A 255-nucleotide genomic window follows, 5' to 3' on the forward strand; every position below is an offset into this window, starting at 1 on the left:
ATGCCACAGTGTGAGTGAATGGGTGTGGACAAGTTTTTGTATTAAGCCAAAAAAAATAAAGTCACTAACTGAAACATCGTCACTCATGTTTGTACTCCTCTTTAAAGGTCACCTTTAGCTTTTAAAAGTGTCCACCTTCGCTGTGACCTGCTTGAAATAAAAAATAGGCTACAAATTATTTGACAAAACACACACCAGAAAAACACAAAACTGAACTATCATATAAACTGTGTGCAAATAAACGGCTTTAATTTC

The sequence above is a fragment of the Micropterus salmoides genome, unplaced genomic scaffold, assembly GCF_014851395.1.
Source record: "Micropterus salmoides isolate LMB-PRFRI ecotype aquatic unplaced genomic scaffold, ASM1485139v1 Ms_hic_scaffold_4060, whole genome shotgun sequence".
In the NCBI taxonomy this organism is placed as follows: Eukaryota; Metazoa; Chordata; class Actinopteri; order Centrarchiformes; family Centrarchidae; genus Micropterus; species Micropterus salmoides.